The sequence below is a fragment of the Humulus lupulus genome, chromosome 7 (assembly GCF_963169125.1).
Source record: "Humulus lupulus chromosome 7, drHumLupu1.1, whole genome shotgun sequence".
Taxonomy (NCBI): domain Eukaryota; kingdom Viridiplantae; phylum Streptophyta; class Magnoliopsida; order Rosales; family Cannabaceae; genus Humulus; species Humulus lupulus.
The window spans coordinates 172,855,927-172,861,483 of NC_084799.1; the positions used below are offsets into that span (position 1 = coordinate 172,855,927).

Consider the following 5,557-nt stretch of genomic DNA (forward strand, 5'->3'; position numbering starts at 1 on the left):
GCAACTTGAGCCAGGTAAAGGAAAAGATCAACCTTCTTCTTCACAAACTCTCAGTACATCCTCCACAAGTTTAAAGGAAGTGCAAAAATCTCCAATTCAATTTGAGATGCCCAAGGATGCTCCAAAGAGTGTAAAAGTTGTATTACTAGCTGTTCGACTTTATGAACCTTCACACACATTCTGTATTGCCATGGACCCAAAAATTTTGGATAGTGATCAATACTTATTTATTTCACCTGAAGATGTGATTCACCTTGGCACCATGACAGAGATTGGAGCTCCTTGTATAACATTTTGGATCAGGTAAAAAAGAAATACCTTTCACATAATTCTCATGCACAAAATAACATTATTTGTCTTACAAATTCAATTGTAATATTTAGGATCTTACATTGAAAGTTGGAAAAAGCAAATCGAACAAAATATTTTCGTTTCTTTCATCCAACTTTGGCTTTGGATTCGTGTCAAACACAAAATGCAATATCAATGGAAAATCGCTTGGAAGACTCAGAAACAGGACAATTTTGGTTGCTTCCTATTCATATTGGGTAAGATTTATTTATTTAACTAATTACATTATCAATATCTTAATTTATATACAATATCGTATTTTATGGTCAACATATATCATTGGATGCTAGTAATAATTGATCCATTGCGTGATACATGTTATTGGCTTGATCCAATTAGACTACCCCCACGTAACGAAATTAAAAGTCTAATGACAATGTAAGTTAAATAGTGATATGGATTAGTCTTATTTAATTTTTACTTTAAATTTATTATTAAATATTTTATTTGTTTATTAGGGCTTTTGATTACTACAACACCTCCATAAATAGGCAACCAAAAGATATTACATGGAAATCTATAAAGGTAAGTTATAAAATAATATCACATAATATATATTACATTTGATAGTTACTTTAAAATATTACAATATAATATTGTATTGAAAATAAAAATTATCAATATCTTTTGATCTTGTCATTTACATTTTATGAATTTGTGCAGTGTCCTCAACAACCATCGAATATTGAGTGTGGATATTATGTAATGAGATATATGCATGACTTTTGCATGAATTCTAGACCTATCAATTGGTTAACTACTCATGTAAGATGTATATAAATACTATTGAAATAGAATATTTTGTTATTATATTATACAATTGACTAATATTCATTATTACTTACATTTATTTATTACAGTGCAAAGAGAAGATGAAAGATTACACAAAACAAAATATTGATCAAATTTGAGTGGAGTGGGCTGACGAATTCTTAGAATTGGTTGACTAATTCCAATGAGCAATACTATAGTTCCTTCTCCAATTGTTTCATTTTCAAAAGTTGTATCCGAAGAGTTTTGTGGTTCTAGTTTTTATTTATTTTGAATAGTTTTATAGTCACTATGCTCTTTTTTCCCCCAAGAGGCTTTTTCCCATTGGATTTTCCATTTTGCGTTTTTTAACTGAGGCTTGTCATAGGTTCAATGCAATATCTTTGTTTTAGGAAAGTTATATGCATCCCTATACATGGCTTATGCAGTTTCTTACTTTTATTTTCCTTCGAGTTTGTTATTGTACTTATGATATTTTTAATTTTATCTTTTGATTTTGTCCATATACATTTAGTTAGTTTTTTTTACCTTGATCTTATTTTTTGGAAAATAAAATTATTTTACGAATTAAAATATTATTAATTTGTTGAGAATCCATAACACAAATATAAATTTAATTACTTTATGTTTGGTATTCTTATATATTTTTTACATTATAATTTTTATTGTGTACTTTCTCTACCAATACTTTTGTAGCAAAAATACTACTACTAGAAATATTTTATTTGCTAGTGCCAAAATATGATATAATTTAGTAGCAATAAATTTATTTTTACTACCAAAGAATTGATCACTAAATGGGAAAAAAACAAAGATAAAATCATATAAAATGCATCAATTTTATATTTGGTGCTAATATTTAATTTTAGCTACCAAAAAATATTGGTAGTTGACAATATAAATATGCTACCAAATATTTTGGTAGCAGACGTATTTAGTATCATTTAATTGTAATTTGCTACTAAATCATTTTGCTACCAAAATTTAGTAGCAAATTTATTCATTGGTGCCAATAATATTAGCTACAAAAGAACATTGGTAGCTGAAAATATAAATATGCTACCAAAATATTTGGTAGCAGTAATATCTGGTATTGTATGATTAGAATTTACTACTAAATCATTTTGCTACCAAAATTTAGTAGCAAATGGTAATTAACTGCTACCAAAAATATTTGGTAGCTAAAACTTTTGTAGCTAAAAATATGATTTCTTGTAGTGGCTTCAGCTGGGAGGTTTTTGCTTGCTTCGGATGGCCTGAGTGCAAGGAATTGGGCAGGCGGGAGGACTGAAGGCAGGCAGGCCCAACTGGGCTTCGGTTGGAGGCTACTTCGGAGTGGCAGGAGGCTGGAGAGAGCACAGCTGGGCTTGTTGGAGCAGGCGGCCCAGATGGCTGGGGAGGGACCTTTGGTGGGCTGGGCCATAGAGGCTTGGGCACTTGGAAAAATGCCAACTTCCCTTGCTTTTCCTTGCTTTTTTAGCTTTCTATCCTTTTTTCCAAGCATAAAAATACACCAAATTCCCTAACAAAATAAACATAAAATAAATCATAATAAAATATTTTCACTAGAAAATAAATCAAGTTAATTCTTTGAAAATATTAATTATAACTTAATTTATATTTAACATTTAAGCTTAATAATACAACATTTTTTTACCTCAAATTAAACAACAATAATTCAAATAATTAACTACAATATTTTACAACAAAATAACTATAAAAACACACAAAAATATATAAAATCAAAATAAACCCAATAAATTCAAAATTACTTTAAAACTTAATAAATCAATTAAAAACTCAAGAATTAAGCAACAATTAGCACATAAAAAGTGGTAAAATAACTCTATTTTGTAGAGTTATCAGTTTTCGCCTGGTCTCATGAAGACATGGTAGGGATAAGCCCGAGTGTGATCATGCATACCCTGAACTTGGATAAAAGCATGCCTGCGAAATCCCAGAAACAGAGGTGTCTGGGTACAACCCGAGCCGAGGCCTTGGAAGAAGAAGTAGCTCGACTATTAAAATGCGGGTTTATTTGCGAGGCTAAATATCCGATCTGGGTCGCAAATCCTATCCTGGTCCCAAAGCCAAATGGAAAGTGGTGGACCTGCATCGATTTCTCCGACCTAAACACAACTTCTCCCAAGGATTGCTTCCCATTACCAAGGATTGATCAGTTGGTGGATTCCACTGTGGGGCACGAGCTCATGTCCTTCATGGATGCGTATTCTGGATATAACCAGATCGCGATGAACCCCGTAGACCAGGAGCATACTAGCTTTACGACTCCAACAAATGTTTATTGTTATAAAGTTATGCCCTTTGGGATGAAGAACGCTTGGGCTACCTACCAGCAATTAGTCAACAGAATGTTCGTTGATCAGATCGAGGAAAACATGGAAGTATATGTTGATGATATGTTGGTTGTTGACGGTGAGAACTCGTCAACCAAGTTAAGTTAGAAAAATAGAAATGTAGAGATTATCAAAAGAAAAACTTCAAAGATCTAATTGGAAACTCAAAGAACACTTGCAGAAGGAAAATGGTGAACTGAATTTGTATTTCTTATGGTGTAGTGCTACAATGTTTTTTTTTCAACCCCCTTCCAAGTGGAAGTGGAATTCCTTTTATAGTGGACTCTAATGGCCCCTAATACATTGTGGTCCAGGCGACCAGATAGTACGCAAGTACGGTGTCAGGTGTGGTATCAGGTGTAGTGGTGTCGGCTCCAATACATGATTCGAGTTTGTGGGAGCACTTCCACTTTAGTACCTGATTGTGTCTCCACTACTTGCCCAGTACGAGTGTTAGAGACTGGCTGGTGAGGACCATAGTAGGTACCTTATTTGTACAACCACTACTTGTCCGACGTGGGCCTTGTCTCCGTACTCTACTTCCTTTTAGTTTGTAAGTGCGCTCCGTACCTCTCCTGTCTTCGCATCAAATCACTGTGAAGCCTTCCCTCAGGTCCTTGACTTTACATCCCATGAGACTCACAGGAAGAGAAGTGCCCCGTAGGGGGCATCCTTGCGTTAGTCGATGGTATCATTTCACAATACCAATGGCTCGTGGTCCCTATGTGCGTGGGGCCGCGAGACCAACGAGGATGAGGTTGTCCTGCTGCCCAAGATCCTTCTCGTGGCATAGACCCAGATGCGTGAGGTGAGGCAGGGTCGCTTGGGGGCCCTGAGATGCAAGCCGAGGCGAGGCGCTGGGCACCTCCTAGGATCATTAGAATTTCCACAACACTTTGCCCCCTAATTCCGTCACAAATTGGAATGATCTTGCTGAAAAGTTTCTGCGCAAATATTTCCCTCCCACCAGAAATGCAAAATTTCGAAGTGAAATCATGTCATTCCAGCAGCTTGAAGATGAGTCCACTAGTGACGCCTGGGAAAGATTCAAAGAGCTTTTAAGAAAATGTCCACACCACGGTATCCCACATTGTATACAAATGGAGACATTCTACAATGGTCTCAATGCAGCCTCTCGAATGGTCTTGGACGCTTCAGCCAATGGAGCCATTCTTTCCAACTCTTACAACGAAGCATTTGAGATTTTGGAAAGGATTGCAAGTAATAACTATCAATGGTCAAACACTAGAGCTCCTACAAGTAGAAAGGTGGCGGGAGTTCTTGAAGTAGATGCATTAATGGCTCTAATAGCTCAAATGGCCTCAATGACCAACATCTTGAAGAATATGAGTTTGGGAGGAAATATTCAGCCAGCTGCTGCCATTCAAAGTGCAGAAGTATCATGTGTGCAGTGTTTATGCCTTGACTTTATATGCTGTTTTTCTCAATTTCAGTACCCAGGATATCAGTAATACCTCCCTAAAGTCACCTAGCCAATAGTATGTACAAATGCTTCCCACCTACACCTTGAATTCCTCTAACAACTGCCCCTTGATCCTCAAAATTAACTATTGCTCCCATAAGTTGGATTAGTGCACTCCTCTCCACTAATGTAGTCTAATCTTATCCCCTCGATCAAAAGGACTTTATTAAGCTTGTAATGTAAGACTTGGGTTAGGGTACGGTAGAGGATGTCATTTAACTAGCTCATAACCTAACCACCTCACTTGTCAAGAACCGAGCCTCCTTATTATGATTCATATCTCTCAAACTCACTTCCCCAACATTTCTTTTATACTCACAAAGACATATTGCTCTAATGTACTTTTCTTGCTATTATTTCTGAACTTTTCTACTATATATTTTTTTTCTTTATAATATATATATATATTTTTTCTGTTTTTATTTGTTTTTTTTATTTTTTATTTTTTATTTTTTTTCATATGCAAGGAACTACTAAAGACAAGTAAAATAAACTGTATAACATATAGCAAGAGAATTGGTTTGATTGTATATATGTGTTTGTCTTGTGAGCTAATTCCCCCACCCCAAACTTACAGCCCAACATTGTCCCCAAT

At 35.2% G+C, this 5,557-nt stretch overlaps 1 non-coding gene across 1 annotated transcript; it reads right to left on the reverse strand.

The window, feature by feature from the left end:
• Nucleotides 1-4,456: 4,456 nt before the first annotated feature.
• Nucleotides 4,457-4,563, reverse strand: LOC133792876 (small nucleolar RNA R71). Its single transcript, XR_009874347.1, has one exon. It is a non-coding gene; the product is annotated as a small nucleolar RNA R71 (small nucleolar RNA).
• Between the last annotated feature and the right edge of the window lie 994 nt (nucleotides 4,564-5,557).